This window comes from Myotis yumanensis, unplaced genomic scaffold (genome assembly GCF_028538775.1).
Source record: "Myotis yumanensis isolate MYYU_CA2020_CCGP unplaced genomic scaffold, mMyoYum1.0.hap1 SCAF_5, whole genome shotgun sequence".
In the NCBI taxonomy this organism is placed as follows: domain Eukaryota; kingdom Metazoa; phylum Chordata; class Mammalia; order Chiroptera; family Vespertilionidae; genus Myotis; species Myotis yumanensis.
Genome location: NW_027223756.1, coordinates 99,064,728 through 99,084,814, shown reverse-complemented (window position 1 = coordinate 99,084,814; position 20,087 = coordinate 99,064,728). Strand labels below are relative to the sequence as shown.

Here is a 20,087-nt window from a genome sequence, read left to right as displayed (position 1 = left end):
AAAGGCTTCTGCAGAGCAAAAGAAACCATCCTCAAAATGAAAAGAAAATATGTGGGAGAAAATATTTGCCAATGATACGTCTGATAAGCGGTTAATTTCCAAAATATATAAACTTATACAACTCACCAGGAAGACAAACAACCCAATTTAAAAAATGGCAAAGGACCTGGCCAGTGTGGCTCAGTGGTTGAGCATCAACCTATGAACCAGAAGGTCATGGTTCAGTTCCTGGTCAGGGCACATGCCTGGGTTGTGGGCTCGATCCCCAGTGTGGGGCGTGCAGGAGGCAGCCAATCAGTGATTCTCTCTCATCATTGATGTTTCTATCTCTCCCTCTCCCTTTCTCTCTGAAATCAATAAAAATTTGTTTTTTTAAAATGGGCAAAAGACCTCAACAGAAACTTCTCCAAAGAGGACATACAGATGGACAATAGGACCTATGAAAAAATGTTCAACATCACTAATCATCAGAGAGATGCAAATCAAAACCACAATGAGATAGCACCTCACACTTTCCAGAATGGCTACCATCAATAAATCAAGAAACAACAAGTGCTAGCAAGGATATGGAGAAAAGAGAACCCTAGTGCAGTGTTGATAGGAATGAAGACTGGTGCAGCCTGTGGAAAGCAGTATGGAGTTTCCACACAAAAATTAAAAATGGAACTGCCTTTTGACCCAGCAATCGCACTTCTGGGAATATATCCTAAGAATACCAAAACACTAATCAGAAAGCATATATGTATCCATATGTACCCCTATGTTATTTACAATATCCAAATCTGGAAACAGCCCAAATGCCCATCAGTAAATGAGTGGATAAAAAAGCTGTGTTACTTTTACAAAATGAAACACTATGCTGCCATAAAAAAGAAGGAACTCTTACCTTGTGCCACAGCATGGATGAACCTGGAGATTATTATGCTAAGTAAAAAATGCCAGTTGGAGAAACACAAATACCATATAATTTCACTTATATATGGAATCTAATGAACAAAATAAACCAAAGAACAAAGATAGAACCAGAAGCATGGATACATGGAACAGACTCACAGCTGATAGGGGGAGAGGGAGGAGGGACTGGATGAAAGAAGGGAAGGAATCAGCCAAAGAACATGTATATGCTTAAGCCATAGACACAGATAACAGAAGCATGGATACATGGAACAGACTGACAGCTGTCAGAGAGAAGGGGAGTGGGGACTGAATGAGGTGGTCAAAGGGAGTATGGGGACATCTGTAATAGTGTCAACAATAAAAATAAAGTTACAAAATAATAAAATAACAGGGGCCTGTGGGGCAAGATGGAGTTGCTGCAGGTCTTGAGGCAAGGACTGCAGCAGGTCAGCGGCCACCACGGCCTCTGAGGCTATCTGTCTACGAATGCTCTTCAAGGCAAATGACATGAGGGTTGGTACATTAGTGGGGGAAGATAAATATGGAAACAAATACTATGAAGACAACAGCAGTTTTTTGGCCGTCACTGATGGGTTATATATACTACTGAAATGAATGACAAAAACACATACTGGGATGTAGATGGAACCATGAATGGTTGCTGAAATAATACCATTTGTTTGGTATACAATAAATTGGGGAGATCCTTTCTAGTTTAGAAAATTTTGCTAAAAAATTTAAAGCACCGTTGAATTCACTGTATGACTGACGATCCTCCAACAACAAAACCACCTACTGCTTGTAAGTTGATTTGGACCAACCATGAATTCAACCTGAGTGGCACTCCAAAGCAATATGTACCTTATTCTACCACTAGAAAGAAGATTCAGGAGTGGGTTCCACCTTCAACACCTTACAAGTGAAGACAATAAACAATTTAAACATGTAAAATATGAGGCTTTTCATGTAATTGTACTTTTACTGCTTACTGTTAACTTAAAATTATTTGTTAAACAATGAATATATATATATATATATATATATATATATATATATATATATATCCCTAATATGCATATAGACCAAACAGCAGAACAGCCAAACAACCGGTCGCTATGACGTACGCTGACCACCAGGGGGCATGTGCAGAACATGGCGGGCATCGGCCACAGCAGGATAGGGGAGCAGGTGAGCGGGGATGCCAGACCAAGGCGGGGCACCGGTTGCTGTCATCAAGGCGAGCCTCTGGTGGTTACTGAAAATTTTTTGTTCCCACATACTGAGGTCCCACCAGGCACTCACACCTGCTCCCAGCACCGGCCCCACTCACATCTGCTGCCAGCACTGGAGCCACTGCTCGCACCCGCTGTTGGTGCCCAGCGCCAGGCCCAATCTTTTGGGGCTGTAGTGGGTGCGAGCAGTGGCTGCCCGCCCTGATCGCCCCTCAGGGCTTCTCCACCTCCCCCTGCTCCTGAGGGGCGATTGGGGCCGGCAGCCGCCTCTTGCACCCCCTGCCGCGACGGCTCCACTCGCACCCATTGCCGGCGCCAGAGCCACCATCTTACCCACTGCCAGTGCCAGCCCCACTCACACCCACAGCCAGCGCTGGAGCCACTGCTTGTACCCACTGCCAGCGCCTGGCGCTGGCTCCAATCACACCGCACCATCAGTGGATGTGAGCAGCGGCTGCTGGCCTCAATCGCCCCTGAGGGCTTCTCCACCTCCCCCTGCTCCTGAGAGGCGATCACGACAGCAGTTGCTGCTCGCACCCACTGATGGCACCGGCCCTTTCGAACCTGTTGCTAGCGCCAACCCCAGTCTCTCCACACCGTCAGCAGTGCAGTGCGAGCAGGGGCCTGTGCCATCCGCACGTGGGAGGGCAGCAGCAGGAGCAGGGCTGCTAGCAGACAGGGTACTGGGAGCTGCAGTGGGAGGGGCCAGGCAGGGGAGCAGAGGACGGGCTGAGACCTGCCCCTGTGCCCACCACAGCCTCACTGGCGCACAGTTCCCTTCAAGGTGCACGAATTCATGCACTGGGCCCCTAGTAATAATAATAAAATAACAAAACACCTGTCAGACTAGCAAATATCAGAGTTTGGCGATTTCCTTTTTGTGATGGTATAGAGAAATGGCCATTCACATACATTGTCTTTAGGGGCTTTTAGGCAAAATATGTGTCAAGATTGAAAATGCATATTTCAGTTAATCTATTAATGCCCATGTCTAGGAATTTCTCCTACAAACACTTTTATATCTGTATACAGGGTATGTACAGTACATTATCTAGAATATATTTTACCATCACCAATGATAACAAAGGATCCAAGATAACTCAAGTGTCCATTAAGGGAATAGCAGTGAATTAAACTGTGTAATAACCATGTGCTAGAGTAGAATGAGGCAGATCTGTAGATATTCGTTTGGAATAATTTCCAAATTTTATTGCCAGGTGAAAAAAGGAATGTGCATGTAACAGTACCAACAATAAAAATAATTTTTTAAAATTTACCTTTATTGTTGAAAGTACTGCAAATGTTCCCTTTTTCCCCACATTGATCCCCCCACCCCACTCCTGTCCCCCCACCAGGCCTTCACAAGACTTTTATCTGTGTCCATGGGTTATGCATATAAGGTCTTTGGTTAGTCTCTACCCACCCACTCACCCCCTCCTTCCCTCTGAGATTCATCAGTCTGTTCCATGCTTCCATGTCTTTGGATCTATTTTGTTCATCAGTTTATTTTGTTAATTAAATTCCACATATGAGTGAGATCATGTGACACTTATCTTTCTTTGACTGGCTTATGTCACTTAGCATAATACCCTCCAGGTCCCTCCATGCTGTCTCAAAGGGCAAGAGATTCTTTTTTTATTGCTGCATAGTATTCCATTGTGTATATGTACCTCAGGTTTTTTAAAATTCTTTATTGTTTAAAGTATTACATATGTCTTCTTTTTCCCCCATTGTAGAGGGCTGCCGGGGAGGCACCTAGGCATTTTCTTATTGTCAGCTGAACTCAGAGCATAGGCAGCTACGCCCTGGGAACATGCTTCCCCAATAAGGCTGGACATGTTAATCAGGCAGGGGCGGAACTAGATATGTAAATCTAGGCCTTAAAAATAAACCTGCTGTGTGGCTCAGCCGCTTTGCCGCCTCTCCATCAGAGAGGATGGCGCCCACCTGGCCCCAGCTTAAAATCTATTTCTGCATCTTGGTGTTTCTTTAACTTCTTAATCCCCAGCTCCTCCGCTCAAGAACCTGTCATTTTCCCGTGCGGGTCGCAGGAAACAGAAACAGCCCACCACATTTGGCGCGCCGAACAGGGATTGAGTAAGGAGGCAAGAGAATAAAGCGAGGGGGTCACTCCTAGAAGTGTGCACACGACAGATTGAAGGTAAGGAGTGTATTGTGTGAATTGAATCAACCAGGTGTAAAATATGGGTAATTCAGAGTCTCGGGAAAGAGATCTCTACTCTTAAATACTTATAAGTATGCTTTAAACTATGCTCTGTTAATTGTAGTCATATTCTTGATTTCTTTCTTAAGCTTTGTTGATGAAACCTGGGAAAAGGTTAGAAAGCAGTTGTGTGACCAATACTCAGCAAAAAGTCCAGAGAAAATTCCTATTTTAACTGGCGATGGCCTTGATTCAGCACAGGAGAGTTTAAAAATGTCTAAGTGGGGTGCAGCCACGGCCTTACAGCCTGGAGTGGAAGGGTGCGAGTCTCTAAGAATACCATCTGCACCTCCTCTGCCTCCACATGTAAACTACTTGTAACCAAGTAGAAAAGGATTAAAGGAATTTCTCAGTAACTGCCAATGATTCTTTATCTTAAAAAATCTTTTCTTTCCTTGAAAAAATAAAAATAAATAAAAATTGAAAAATAAATAAAATAAAAAGAGTAAATGCCAGACCATTACTGAATCTTCCCCCTAAGAAACAAGGAGGTGGGGGAAGCCCACGTGGCCATCCAATATGGACGCCACTCCCCAAGAAAGCCACTTCTTCGCCTCATCTTCGCCATCTTTATCCTTTTTCCAGCTAATGACTTAAAGCTTTTACAAATTCATAAATGTATCTGGGATTTCTGTGCACATGTAAAGGGAAAAGGCCAGTTTAAAAACGAGTGCGCATAGTTTTGAGCTGAACTTGACCTTTTGCTGTGTACAGAATAAAAACCCGAGACTGTTTTGGCCTTAAAGATGGAGGAGATGAACCTGAGAAAGAAATACAGGCTGGTTTCCCAAGGTGATTTAAAATAGCTCTTTTGAAATTTCCCGCCCTGAGGCAAGTACCACCAGGAAGTTGATAGTCAAGTTTACATGTGAATAGCTATGGATTCGCTTCTTGACTTCCCCAGCAGGAAAACTGACCATTTTGAAATTTAGCAGCCATCTTTAGGAATGTTAATTTGCATTTTAATGGCTACACCTTTTGCTAGCTGACCTTCCCAGAAAAGGTCAAGCGGCCAAAAGGTGGCTCCTTTAAAATCAGCTTTCTGGCAGTAGTCATTTTTAATTCCTGCAAGTTTGCTTCTCAGTTTCCCTGGGCAGAAAAAACACGGTTTAAAGTTAATTATTAGATTTTAAAATTTATTCTTAAAAATATAAAAGTGTAGTTAATCAAAGAACTGCTAATATTTGACTTGTAAGCTCTGAAAGTTTAAAGTGCAAATTGAATCAGGAGAAATTAATTAAATATCTAAAGTATAACTTGTTTTTTAAAAATAAAATGTGTTTTCTCTTAAATAATTAGAAATTCAAAATATGTTACTTCTTGGTCTGATTTAAAAGGTAGGATTAATTTTATGATCTCAACTGAAAATTTTTTAATACAAAAACCAGTTTAAATTTGATTGATATTCTTTAAGATAATTATAAAGGGTATAAACAGCTAATGAGATTTCTGTTTGTCTACAATATAATGTTGGTCATCTATCTTTTAGGGATTTTGGTTTGCTCTGTCAAAGAACAGTGTAGACAGCCACCATTTGGGGCTCCGTGACTTGGCGGCCGCCATGTCAGCCACATGATTTGTCACTCCCCTGGGGGCCGCCATCTTGAAACAGCAAAGGCCCCTCCCTCTGATTTAGTCAATCACAGAAGGAGTGTCTGCTCACTGAGGCACGCTGGAATTTCTGGGGTGGAGCTTTAAGGCGGTGTTTTACTACAAAAATGCGAATGAGGCATAAAGTATGCTTGTCTCAGATTTATTTAATACTATTTTTAAGAAGATATTTTTAATGCTTAATAAAGTTAGCAATCATGGTCTTAATATAATTTAAGTGATATGATAGACCAATGTTTTAAGCAGTTGACTCATTAAGGGCCGACAATAGAGCTTGTATTCCTTTAAAAGGCTAAGTCATTTTTCTAATCTCTTAAATCTAGAAAACCCTACTTTCCTTAAACTAAGGACAATTAAAGGTTATATGTTCCCTCCCTAAACAAAAGTTAAATAGATTATGTCAAAGTATTTAAAAGGGACTGATAGCAGTAATCCAATTTCTGTGATCCCAACCGAAATTTTAAAACCAGTTTAAATTTAATTGATATCTCCTAATAGTTATAAGAAGTATATAATTTTAAAATCATATATATTTGATGGTCTTTCAAGTTGGATTTCAAAACTATAACCAAGGAATGACTTTAAGAAATTTCACGGACCCTGAAATGTTTTCAAAAGTTTATTCTCTCTTTAAAGGATTTTTTTTTAATTTAACCAAATTTAATATACTTGAAATCACGTGGAAAACTTTATCAAATAAAAATTAATAAATATACATTTTAAGTTTTTGCCTCTGAGAAAGGGCAAAACAAGTTATTTTGTTTAATATTTCTTAAAATACAGCAGTGGAATTTTAAGACATAATTTGAAATAACAAAAGCTCCTTGCTGCTGCATTTTAAAATTAGGCTAGAGGTGGGGCAGCATTTGCCCCTTGTGAATCAGGAGTATACTAAATACTAGATTTACTTGCTTTGCCTTTTTAAAAAAAAAAATACTTACTTAAATTACTATCCTTGTAAGCAATTGAATCCTAGTAAAAGGCACATTTTTCTTTACCTGGGAAGGACAGCACAGCTATCCCAAGGTTAGAGGGCTCCAGTTAATGTGTCAACTCAGTGTTCTGGATACCCAAAACTGTAATTTAGATAAAGTGCCTAAGTTTAACCCAGGTCACCCAAGGGTTCTAGACTCAAAACTGTAATTTAGATAACATGGCTAAGTTTAACCTAAGTTACCCAAGGACTCTGGATAATGTGTTTACTCAAAACTGTAATTTGGCTGTAAATTGCCTTTTTTTTTGAAAACTAAGTTCCTCATTCCAAACCTTGAGTTTAAAATTAAGTTGTCATGACCTAGAGCAAAGAATATTCTTACATGGTATTATTCTACAAGTTTCATTAATAATTTTGATGCTTTACAACAGTATATTGTGCATTTATCCCAAACAAACTTACAAATTAGTTCTTTAAATGTTTGGCAGCAATTTAATATTTAAGGACATAAAAGTATTTATTCCCTCCTGGGAAGGCACTTAAGCATTCTGTGTTGACCTCTCTTGATCTTTTTTTGCCAAGAGGATTCCAATTGTCTACAGCTGTTATCTGAGCTCTTCGTTCAAACTGAGATCATGAAAAGCTGGTACCATGGATCTGTCTCTTGCCCAATGGTGTAAGCTGGGCCCTCTCTGGAGAAGAAACCTGGGTTCCCTATGATCAATGCCGGGGCCCACCAGCAGGCAAGGGGGGATCCAAAGGCAATTGCTGGGCATGGAGGCCAGAGGGACACAGGTTAACAAGGAGACAGAACTGAACCTCACATCACCCTACTTGGCCCAGAGAGTATGGCTGGTAGTCAAAGACGGGTAAGACCCCACAGGGTGGGGCGACCTAAGACAGGCACAGTCGGGGGGCCAGTAAGAGAAAACTTGGGGTGCAACAAAGGTGGGGCACAGATCCTCACCCCCCCAATGGTGCAGGGGCTTGAACACTCGCCCCTTCTGAGGAAGGTCTCCTGTCCCCATGGCTGCTTCTTGCTTCCCATGCCCAGCCCAGATCAGGAACCAAATAACAGAAGAGACTTGGTCCAGCTGAAAATGGTACCCAGAAAAACAGAAGGCTTAGTTAACAGACTCTAAATTTAAATCTAGCCTAACAACAGGAATGCTTAAGCCTCCTCAAGGACGTAAAGTGATCCTTTCAATTAATATTCACAGTGCAAATTAAGATTATTGTTAAAATATTAAATTTGACAGTAAAATAGTTGTCAAGTTTTCAAATTAAATTTGGCTAATTTGAAATAAGTAATTATTCAAAAGGTATTAACCAAAATTTTCATTTCGTGATAAAATTGCTTAACATGCTATGAACCTAAAGCAGTCATATTTTTGTGCAAAAAGTTGGAATTTAAAGTTATCTAGACTGCATTGTAAATTTTCCAAAAATCCTCCTAATAATTAAATAAAAAAGGGGGGATAGTGGAAAAATACCATGTAAAGAAAAATATCCTATAACTAAATTACATTTAGATAAAATTTTTCATTTAATGCTAACAGCAAGACACCCAGAAAAAACACATGAGATCAGGGAAAGCCAGGAGAAGATCATTTCAAAGAAAAAACCCCAAGTAAGGGTTTCTTTATTAACCTTTGGTCGAGAATATGTTTGTATATTTTCAGAAGAACAGCTCCCAGACCATGTGGATTCCTGCAACAAAAGATCCCAACTGATCAGATTGCTACAGTCACAAAGACAGGAGAGACAGTTCAAAGATGGAGATGGTGAGGACGCCTTGTCATGATAGCAGCCAGCACCTGTCCATTGCTGCAGGTTGCCCAGGACCAAGAGCAAAGAAGAAGGAGTAATGCAGCCAATTTGGGTGCCAGAGCGTTACATCCGTCACCACAATGGACTCAGACAAGCTCCTGTGTCCATTCACTCAAAAGGACTAAGTACTGCTCTAATCTCAGCAAAGGGGAAGGAGAAGAAAACTGAAAGACCCAAGGGACTGTTGTGCCAATAAGGAGTCATCTGAAGAAGTTAACGACTGAAGCGCAACAGATTGGCATCTGTTAGCTGCCAATCTTCTGCAAAGTCTTGCATGGCCAAGTCCAAGGACTCTGAGTAAATATACACCAGCAGCAAAAGAGACTTTTCTTTTCATTTAGTAGCAAAAATGTTAATATGTCCATAGTTCTGATTTCTCATATTGTTGTTTTGCATTGGCATTGTTTTGTTTTATTTAATAGCCAGTTTTGTTCTTAACGTTCAAATTTTGAAAATGATAACATGTATGTAGTTTAGTTTTTGCATTTGCATTGTTTACAATTGTTTTAATTCTAGAGCCCTACTATTAACATTTAAAATTTTACTTTATTATAGTAGCTTAAAAAACAAAAACGGGGGAGATGTAGAGGGCCGCCGGGGAGGCACCTAGGCATTTTCTTATTATTGTCAGCTGAATTCAGAGCATAGGCAGCTACGCCCTGGGAACATGCTTCCCCAATAAGGCTGGACATGTTAATCAGGCAGGGGCGGAACTAGATATGTAAATCTAGGCCTTAAAAATAAACCTGCTGTGTGGCTCAGCCGCTTTGCCGCCTCTCCATCAGAGAGGATGGCGCCCACCTGGCCCCAGCTTAAAATCTATTTCTGCATCTTGGTGTTTCTTTAATTTCTTAATCCCCAGCTCCTCCGCTCAAGAACCTGTCATTTTCCCGTGCGGGTCGCGGGAAACAGAAACAGCCCACCACACCCCATGAACCTCTCCCCACATGTTCCCACCCCCCAACACATGCTCTCACCCCTCTACTGTCTGTGTCCATGGGTTATGTCTATATGCATGCATACAAGTCCTTTGGTTGATCTCTTACCTCCCCCCTTCCCTGCCTTCCCTCTGAGGTTGGATGGTCTGTTCAATTCTTCTATGTCTCTGGATCTATTTTTGTTCATCAGTTTATGTTGTTCATTATATTCCACAAATGAGTGAGATCATGTGATATTTATCTTCTCCAACTGGCTTATTTCGCTTAGCATAATGCTCTCCAGACCCATCCATGCTTTTTTATAGCAGTGTAGTATTCCATTGTGTAGATATACCACATTTTTTAAAATTTATTTTTATTTAAGTACAGTTGGTATGCAGTCTTTTTTTTTTAATATATTTTATTGATTTTTTACAGAGAGGAAGGGAGAGAGATAGAGAGTTAGAAACATCGATGAGAGAGAAACATCGATCAGCTGCCTCCTGCACATCTCCCACTGGGGATGTGCCCGCAACCCAGGTACATGCCCTTGACCGGAATCGAACCTGGGACCTTTCAGTCCGCAGGCCGACGCTCTATCCACTGAGCCAAACCGGTTTCGGCATGGTATGCAGTCTTTTATTTTTTAAATATATTTTATTGATTTTTTACAAAGAGGAAGGGAGAGAGATAGAGAGTTAGAAACATCGATGAGAGAGAAAAATCGATCAGCTGCCTCCTGCACACCCCTACTGGGGATGTGCCCACAACCAAGTACATGCCCTTGACCGGAATCGAACCTGGGACCCTTCAGTCCACAAGCTGACCCTCTATCCACTGAGCCAAACCGGTGAGGGCATACCACAGTTTTTTAATCCACTCATCTGCTGATGGGTACTTAGGCTGTTTCCAAATCTTAGCTATTGTAAATTGTGCTGCTATGAACATAGGAGTGCATAAATTCTTTCTGATTGGTGTTTCTGGTTTCTTGGGATATATTCCTAGAAGTGGGATTACTGGGTCAAATGGGAGTTCCATTTTTAATTTTTTGAGGAAACTTCATACTGTTTTCCACCATGGCTGCACCATTCTTCGTTCCACCAGTAGTGTACTAGGGATCCCTTTTGTCTACATCCTCACCATCACTTGTCATTTGTCGATTTGTTAATGGCAACTATTCTGGTGGGTGTGAGGTCTCATTGTCATTTTAATTAGCATCTCTCTGATGATTAGTGACTTTGAGCATTTTTTCATATGTCTCTTGGCCATCTGTATGTCCACTTTGGAGATCTATTTAGTTCCTTTGACCACTTTTTAATTGGACTGTTTGTCTTCCTTTCGTTAAGTTGTATGAGTTCCTTATATATTTTCGATATGAACACCTTATCAGATATCATTGGCAAATATATGTTCTCCCATACAATGGGCTCCCTTTTTATTTTATTGACTAGAGGCCTGGTGCACGAATTCGTGCACCGGTGGAGTCCCTCGGGGTGGCCAGCGGGGATTGGGCCCCAGCTTGCGCCCCCATCCCTGCAGCCCCACAGCCCTGCCTGGCACCCCGCTGTGGCCTGGTGCCGCCCCCTCACCTGCTCCACCATTCCGCCTGTGGGACAATTGATCGGGGCCAGAACCCCCCCGACCCCGCCCGACTCCCTCAGTGCCTGGGAGCCGGGTGGTGGCCCTGCCCCCCACTGGTCATTGTCTGCAGGACGATTGGCCTCCCACTCGCACCTGCCTTGGCCTGGCACTACCCGTTCACCTGCTCCACCATTCCGCCGCAGTCCTGCTCTGGTCGGGGCCCATCAGGGCTGGCAGTGCCTCCACTGCCACCCACTGCCAGTGCTGCATCTCTAACGCCCACCATGTTCTGTGCCGCCCCCTGGTGGCCAGCACACATCATAGCGAGCGATCAAACTCCCGGTCAAACAATTTGCATATTAGGCTTTTATTATATAGAACTAGTGGCCCTGTGCACAAAATTCATGCATGGGGGAGGAGGGTGTTCCTCAGCCCGGCCTGCACCCTCTCCAATCTGGGACCCCTCAAAGGATGTCCTACTGCCAGTTTACAGGGATTGGACCTAAACCAGCAGTTGGACATCCCTCTCGCAATCTGGGACTGCTGGCTCCTAACCGCTCACCTGCCTGCCTGATTGCCCCTAACCACTCTGCCTGCCAGCCTGCTCGCCCCCAACAGCCCCCCGCCGCTGGCCTGCTTGCCCCAAATGCTCCCCTGCCAGCCTGATCACCCCCAATTGCCCCTGTGCCATTGTGCTTGCCCCCAACTGCCTCCCCTGCAAGACTGCTCATCCCCAACTGCCTCCCCTGTTGGCCTGCTCACCCCCACCTCCCCTCCCCACTACTCTGCTCTCCCCCAACTGCCCCCCTGCTGGCCTGCTCACTCCAAACTGCCGCCCCCCGCTGTCCTGATCACCTCCAACTGACCCCCACTGACGGCCTGCTTGCCCCCAACTGGCCCCCCTGCTGGTTTGCTTACCCCCAATGGCCCCGCCCCCCACCAGCCTAATCACTCACAACTGCCCTCCCTCTTGGCCTCTAACCGCCTCTACCTCGGCCCAGCCACCATGGCTTTGTCCAGAAGAACGTCTGGAAGGTCTCCTGGAAGGTCTCCCAGTCTAATTAGCATATTACCCTTTTATTAGTATAGATAGAGGCCTGGTGCATGGGTAGGGGCTAGCTGGTTTGCCCTGAAGGGTGTCCCGGATTAGGGTGAGGATTCTCTTGGGGCATGAGGCAGCCTGGGCGAGGGGCCTATGGTGGTTTTCAGGCCAGCCACACCCCCATGGGGTGAGGGTTCCCACTCGGGGGGGTGTGGCCAGCCTGGGTGAGGGGCTTATGGCTGTTTGCAGGCTGGCCATGGCCCCTGGCAACCCAAGCTCCAGGCACCTCCTTTTTTTCTTTTTTTTTTTTCAGCACCTCCTTGAGTGGAGGGAAGCAGGTATCTAGGATTTATTTATCTTCTATAATTGAAACTTTGTAGCCTTGAGTGGAGCCCAGGGCCGGCCAGAGCAGGCGGGATGTTTGGCTTCCGCCGTCGCCAGGGGCAGCCTAAGCCTCCTGCTCGCTCCAGCTCCATGGCCGTCACCATCTTGGTTGGGTTAACTTGCATACTTGCTCCTGATTGGCTGGTGAGCATGGTTTGTGGGTGTAGCAGAGTGGTGGAGTGATGGTTAATTTGCATGTTTCTCTTTTATTAGTGTAGATGTTTTTGTTTGCTGTGCAAAAGTTTTTTATTTTGTTGTAGTCCACTTGTTTATTTTCTTCTTAGTTTCCTTTGCCCTAGGACAGTAGTCAGCAAACTGCGGCTTGGGAAACCGCAGCTTGCGAGCCACATGTGGCTCTTTGGCCTCTTGAGTGTGGCTCTTCCACAAAATACCGGCTTTTCCACAAAATACCAACTTCTGCGCATGGGCCACGAAGTTTCTATCGCACTGTATGTGCGCGCCCTCACGTGGTATTTTGTGGAAGAGCCACACTCAAGGGGCCAAAGAGCCCCATGTGGCTCGCGAGCCACGGTTTGCCGACCATGGCAGCCCTAGGAGATGTATTAGCAAACATATTGCTACCTGAGATGTCTGAGATTTTGCTGCCTATGGTTTCTTCTAGTATTTTTATGGTTTCATGATTTACACTTAAGTCTTTTATACATTTTGAGTTTATTCTTTTGTATAGTGTAAGTTGGTGGTCTAGTTTCTTTTTCTTTTTTTTTTTATGTACCTGTCCAATTTTCCCAACACCATTTATTAAAGAAACTGTCTTTCTTCCATTGAATGCCCTTGCCTCCTTCATAAAATATTAATTGAGCATAATGGCTTGGGTCTATTTCTCAGTTCTCTGTTCTGTTCCATTAATATATAGGCCTTTCCTTATGCTAGTATGAGGCTGTTTTGGTTATAGTGGCTTTGCAGTATAACTTGATATCCCTCCAACTTTGTTCTTCTTTCATAGGACTGCTGTGGCTATTTGGGATCTTTTTTGGTTCCATACAAATTTTTGGAGTATTTTTTCTAGATCTGTGAAATATGCCATTGGTATTTTAATAGGGATTGCATCAAATCTATAGATTGCTTTGGGTAGTAAGGACATTTCAATTATCTTAATTTTAGCAATCCATGAACATGATATATTCTTCCACTTTTTTTAGCTTCCTTTATCTCTTTTTTCAATGTCCTCTAGTTTTCTGAGTACAGGTCTTTTTTCCTCCTTAGTAAAGTCTCCTAGGTATCTAAATTTTTTGTTGCAGTGGTAAGTGGAATTTTTTTTATAGTTTCTCTTTCTGAGAATTCATTATTGATGTATAAAAATACAACCTATTTCTGAATATTAATTTTGTATCCTACTACTTTGCCAAATTCAATTATTAGATATAGTAGTTTTTTGGTAGAATATTTAGGATTTCCTATGTACAATATCATGTCATCTGCATATAATGACAGTTTTGTCTCCTCCTTGCCAATTTGGATGCATTTTATGTTTTCTTCATGTATGATTTGCTGTGGCTAGGATTTCCAGTACAATTTGAATAAGAGTGCTGAAAGTAGACATCCCTGTCTTGTGCCTGTTCCTAAGGGAAATGGTTTTAGTTTCTGCCCTTTGAGTATAATGTTAACTGTAGGTTTGTCATATATAGCTTTTATTATGTTGAGTTATGATCCCTCTATTCCCACTTTGCTAAGAGTTTTTGTCAAAAGTTGCATTGCCCTGAGGCCACTTAAGCAATTAAAAATAACAATTAGCCTCCAGGCAGAAGCAACTGTCCCACCCTGTTGAAAAAAACTCTCACCACACCTGAGGATGATTGCCTGGGGTAATTCAAGTCAGAATCCTATCAGTCTGAGGCAGAGGCAGTCTCTACAGGCTTTGAGTCTTTGCCTGATCTAAATAGTCAGAAACAGCCTTTAACACAGTCCTGCACTAGAGATTGAGAGGCATAGCAGATCTACCTAATACATAGTCACAAACTCAAAAAGACAGCCAAATAAGGAGACAAATAACCCCCAAATGAAATAACTAGAATTCTCCTGATGAAGAGATAAATGAAGCGGAGATCAAAAATTTATCTGAAACAGAGTTCAGATTAATGATGGTAAATGTGCTCAACAGCATGAAAAAAAAGATATAGTAACTATGAAAAAATCATAATATGAGATAAAGAATGACATAACACAAATAAAGAACACATTGGAAGGAATACACAGCAGATTAGGGGAAGCTGAGGCTCAAATCAGTGAATTAGAAGACAGAGTTGAAAATATCACTCAATCAAAAACCAAAAAGAAAAAACAATTAAAAAACATGAGGACAGCTTAAGGAAGCTGTGGGACAATGTGAAACATAACAATATTAGAATAGCAGGTGTGGCAGAAGAGGCAGAAAGGAAGAAAGGAATAGTGAAAGTGTTTGAAGAAATAGTGACAGAAAACTTCCTTAATCTGGTAAAAGAAACAGTCCCACAAGTTCAAGAGGCACAGAGAACCCCAAGCAAGAAGAACCCAAACAGACCCACACCCAGACACATCATAATTAAAATGCCAAAAATTAAAGACAAAGAGAGAATCTGCAAGAGAAAAGAAAACTGTTACCTACAAAGGAACTCCCATAAGGCTGACACCTGATTTCTCATCAGAAACTCTACAGGCCAGAAGGGAATGGTATGAAGTACTCAAGGTAATGGAAAGCAAGGATCTGACACCAAGCTTACTATATCCAGCAAGGCTCTCATTCAAAATAGACTGTCAAATAAAGAGCTTCCCAGTCAAAAAAAAAAAAAAAAAGGCTAAAGGAGTTCATCACCACCAAGCCAGCATTACAAGAAATACTAAAGGGACTGCTGTAGCGAGAAGAAGAAACAGAGAGAAACCTAGGCATACAGAATTAAAATGGCAATAAGTAAGTACCTATCAATAATAACCCTAAATGTAAATCGATTACTAAATCCTCCAATCAAAACACATAAGGTAGCTGAATGGATACAAAAACATGACCCAGCTATATTCTGTCTACAAAGGACCCACCTCAAAACAAAAGACACACAGTGGATGAGAGTGGAGGAATGGAAAAAAATTTCCCATGCAAATGGAAAAGAAAAAAAAGCTGGAGTAGCAATACTCATATCCAAAAAAATAGGCTTTAAAATGAAGGCCATCACAAAGATCACTACATAATACTAAAGGGATTGATCCAACAAGAGGATATAACCCTGGTAAACATATATGCATCCAGCATAGGAGCACCTAAATATATAAAAAAAAAACTTCTAGAAGATTTTAACAAAGAGATCGACAACAATACAGTCATAGTTGGGGACTTGAACACCCCTCTGACTTCACTGGATAGATCATACAGACAAAAACTTAACAAGGAAACAGAGATTCTAAATGATACACTGGATCAGCTGGATTTAATTGACATTTATAGACCATTTCACCCCAAAGCAGCAGAATATATATTCTTCCCAAGTGCACATGGATCATTCACAAAGATAGACCACATGTTAGGACACAAAACAAGTCTCTACAAGTTCAAAAAGACTGAAATCATATCAAGCATCTTCTCAGATCACAATGGAGTGAAATTAGAAATCAACTACAGTAAAAAACACCCAAAAACATTCAAACACAAGGAGAATAAATAGCATGCTATTAAACACTAGAAGCTCAGTGCACGAATTCATGCATGGGTGGAGTCCCTTGGGGTGACCTGCAGGGATTGGGCCCCAGTGTGCACCCCAGGCTCGCAGCCCATCCTTGCACCTCCTTCCTTGCAGCCCCACACCCCTGCTTGGAACCCCACCATGGCCTGGTGCTGCCCCCTCACCTGCACCACCATCCCGCCTGTAGGGCAATTGAGTGAGGCCAGGCTCCTTGCCTGGCTCCCTCAGTGCCTGGGAGCTGGAGGCAGCCCCGCCCCCCACCACTGCTCGCCATCTGCAGGGTGATCAGGCCCCTGCTTGCATCCGACTTAGCCTGTTGCCACCCACTCACCTGCTCCACCAATCCGCTGTTGTCCCGCTGTCGTTGGGGCCCATCGGAGCCAGCAGCACTTTCACTGCTGCCCACTGCCAGTGCCACGTCACCGATGCCCACCATGTTCCTTGTCACCCCCTGTTGGTCAGTGCATGTCATAGTGAGTGATCAAACGACCACCTGAGGGGACAATTTGCATATTAGGCTTTTATTAAATAGGATTGAATGGGTTACCAAGGAGATCAAGAAAGAAATCAAAAACTTCCTTAGAAACAAATGAAAATGAACACACAACAACCAAAAATCCCTGGGACACAGCTAAAGCAGTCCTGAGAGGGAAGTTCATAGCACTACAGGAATACCTCAAAAAAACAAGAAAAATCAGCAATATACTATTTAACCCTACAACTTAAAGAACTAGAAAGAGAACAACAAGAAAATCCCAGAATAAGTAGAGGGAAGGAAATAATAAAAATTAGAGCAGAAATAAATAACATAGAGACTAAAAAGTATACAAAAAAACCAATGAAACCAAGAGCTGGTTCTTTGAAAGGATAAATAAAATCGATAAACCATCAGCCAGACTCATCAAGAAACAAAGAGAGCCCTAGCTGGTTTGGCTCAGTGGATAGAGCCTTGGCTTGTGGACTGAAGGGTCCCAGGTTCAATTCTCGTCAAAGGCACATGCCCGGGTTGTAAGCTCAATCCCCAGTAGGGGGCATGCAGGAGGCAGCCAATCAATGATTCTCTTTCATTGATGTTTCTATCTCTCTCCCTCTCCCTTCCTCTCTGAAATCAATAAATATATTTTTTTAAAGAAACAAAGAGAGAGTGTTACAGAAAAACCGGAGAAGAACCAAGCAACGCTCAGAGAGTTTGGAGTTACACTTTATTCACTGCGGTGGGCTTAGAGAAAATGAATTCAAATTCTAAGCAGAGCTACAAGCAGAACTTCCCTTTTTATGAAAGAGCCAGCCCTATGTGCACTTAGTGGTTATCTCGCTGGTGGCCTTGAAAACTACATAGTTCTATCCAATTAAAAAATGCACCTGGCATGGCACTGGGCGCATCTAGTCTCTGGCCTACAAGGTCAGACAGCTAAGTTTATCTTCCTCATTATTCAAGCAGGCTAGAGAGCAAAGTTATTTTTTAGAATAAGAGGCTGTCTAAAGAATAGCAAAGAATTCCAAATAGTAGTTTTACAAAAAAGGGGTTAGCCTTCTCAAGAGGACCCAAATAAATAAAATCAGAAACAAAGTGGAGAAGTAACCACTGACATCACAGAAATACAAATGATTGTAAGAAAATACTATGAACAACTCAACTATATGCCAACAAGCTGGACAATGTGGATGAAATAGACAAATTCCTAGAAAAATATAATCTCCCAAAACTGTATCAGGAGGAATCAGAAAACCTGAATAGGCCAATAACAACTGATGAAATAGACGCAGTAACCAAAAAAACTCCCACCAAACAAAAGCCCAGGTCCAGAAGGCTTCACAGGGGAATTTTATCAAACATTCAAACAAGAACTAACATCTATACTCCTCAAACTATTACAGAAAATTCAAGAAAAAGGAACACTTCCAAGTTCTTTTCATGAGGCCAGCATGATCCTAATTCCAAAACCAGATAAAGGCACTACAAAGAAAGAGAATTACAGGCCAATATCCCTGATGAACATAGATGCAAAAATCCTCAACAAAATATTAGCAAATCACATCAAACAATATATTTAAAAGATCATACACCATGATCAAGTGGGATTTATTCCCAGAATGCAAGGCTGTTACAATATTCGCAAATCAATAAACGTGATACATCACATAAACAAATTGAAAGACAAAAATCACATGATCATATCAATAGATGCATAGAAAGCATTCAACAAAATCCAATACTCATTTTTGATAAAAACTCTCAGCAAAGTGGGAATAGAGGGAGCACATCTTAACATGATAAAGGCCATATATGACACACCTACAGCAAACATCATACTCAATGTACAAAATCTAAAACCATTTCCCCTAAGAACAGGAACAAGACAGGGATGTCTGCTTTCACTACTCTTATTCAACATAGCACTGAAAGTCCTAGCCACAGCAATCAGACAAGAAGAAGAAATTAAAGGCATCCAAATTGGAAAGGAGGAAATAAAACTTTCATTATTCACAGATGACATGATATTGTACATAGAAAACCCTAAAGACTCCCCCAAAAACTACTAGATTTAATAAATGAATTTGGCAATGTAGCAGGATACAAAATCAGCACCCAAAATCTATGGCTTTTTTATACACCAATAATAAATTTTCAGAGAGAAACTAAACAAACAATCCCATTTACCATTGCAACAAAAAATTATGATACTTAGGAATAAACTTAACCAAGGAGGTAAAGACTTGTACACAGAAAACTACAGGACAGTGAAAAAAGTGATTAAGCCAGACTGGCGTGGTTCAGTGGTTGAGCATCAACCTATGAACCTGGAGATCACCATTCAATTCCCAGCCAGGGCACATGCCCGAGTTGTGGGCTCAATCTCTAGTGTGGAGAATGCAGGAGGCAGCCAATCAATGATTCTCTCTCATCATTGATGTTTCTCTCTCTCCCTCTCCCTTCCTCTCTGAAATCAATAAAAATATTTTTTTAAAAAGGATAAAAAAATAGAGGAAGATATAAACAGGTGAAAAATATACCAAGTGTAATGGATTTGTAGAATTAACATCATTAAAATGTCCGTACTACCGAGACAATCTACAGATTCAACACAATCCTTATTAAAATACCAATGGCATATTTCACAGAGCTAGAACAAATACTCCAAAAATCTGTATGGAATCAAAAAAGACCTGGAATAGCTGCAGCAATCTTGAAAAAGAAGAACAAAGTTGGAGAAATCAAAATACCAGATATCAAGTTATACCACAAAGCCACCATAATCAAAACAGCCTGATCCTGGCACAAGAACAGGCATATAGATCAATGGAACAGAACAGAGACCCCAGAAATCAACCCAAGCCAATATGCTCAATTAATATTTGACAAAGGAGGCAAGAGCATACAATGGAGTCAAGAGAGTCTCTTCAATAAATGGTGTTGGAAAAATTAGACCAAAAAAATGAAACTAGACCACCAACTTACACCATACACAAAATAAACTCAAAATGGGTAAAAGGCTTAAATATATCTTTTTAATATATTGCTGGATTCAAGCAGCAAAATCTCAGACATCTCTTGTAGCAATATGTTTATGGATACATCCCCTAGGGCCGTGGTCGGCAAACCGTGGCTCTCGAGCCACATGCTGCTCTTTGGCCCTTTGAGTGTGGCCACGAAGTTTCAATTGCACTGTACGTGCTTGCCCGCACGTGGTATTTTGTGGAAGAGCCACACTCAAGGGGCCACAGTTTGCCGACCACTGCCCTAGGGCAAAGGAAACTAAGGAGAA

At 41.9% G+C, this 20,087-nt stretch overlaps 1 pseudogene; it reads left to right on the top strand.

Moving 5' to 3' along the window:
• The first annotated feature begins 1,304 nt into the window (after positions 1 to 1,304).
• On the top strand, positions 1,305 to 1,820 carry LOC139009986 (NADH dehydrogenase [ubiquinone] 1 alpha subcomplex subunit 12-like; annotated as a pseudogene).
• Positions 1,821 to 20,087: the final 18,267 nt, after the last annotated feature.